This window comes from Schistocerca serialis, chromosome 1 (assembly GCF_023864345.2).
Source record: "Schistocerca serialis cubense isolate TAMUIC-IGC-003099 chromosome 1, iqSchSeri2.2, whole genome shotgun sequence".
Taxonomy (NCBI): domain Eukaryota; kingdom Metazoa; phylum Arthropoda; class Insecta; order Orthoptera; family Acrididae; genus Schistocerca; species Schistocerca serialis.
Window position 1 is genome coordinate 465858300 of NC_064638.1, and position 690 is coordinate 465858989.

A 690-nucleotide genomic window follows, 5' to 3' on the forward strand; every position below is an offset into this window, starting at 1 on the left:
ATAATGAAAGTAACTCCTACCGAACAGGCCATGAAGGTCGAAAGGTACCGACCGGCCGCCGTGACATCCTCAGCCCACAGGCGTCACTGGATGCGGATATGGAGGGGTTTGTGGTCAGCACACCGCTCTCCAGGCCTTATGGCAGTTCCCAAGACCAGAGCCGGTACTTCTCAACTAAGTAGCTCCTCAGCTTGCCTCACAAGCGCTGAGTGCAGCCCGCTTGCCAACAGCGCTCGGCAGACCGGATGGTCACCCATACAATTGCTAGCCCAGCCCGACAGCGCTTAACTTCGGCGACCTGACGGGATCCGGTGTTACCACTGCGGCAAGGCCGTTGGCCAATAAAAGTAAGACTAAAGAGAAATCAAGACACCTTCATACAGTCTGCTGACCTGAAAAAAGTTTTCGTTAGTGTCACATTGTGCAAGATGTTCAAAATTCTGAGAAAAACAGGGGTAAGCTGTACAATATGTATACGAGCTAAGTGGGAATATTAAGAGTGGAGGACCAAAAACGAAGTGCTCCGATTGAGAAGGGTGTAAGACTGGGATGTAGTCTGCCTCTACTGTTAAAATCTGTACGTCGAAGGAGCAATGATGGAAATAAAGCAAAGGTTCAGGAGAGGAATTAAAATTCAAGGTGAAAGGACATCAATGATACGATTTGCTGATGACATTGCTATCCTGAGTG

At 48.8% G+C, this 690-nt stretch overlaps 1 pseudogene; it reads right to left on the bottom strand.

Annotated features, from left to right (window-relative positions):
* Positions 1-221: 221 nt before the first annotated feature.
* LOC126427554 (5S ribosomal RNA) lies at positions 222-339 on the bottom strand (annotated as a pseudogene).
* Between the last annotated feature and the right edge of the window lie 351 nt (positions 340-690).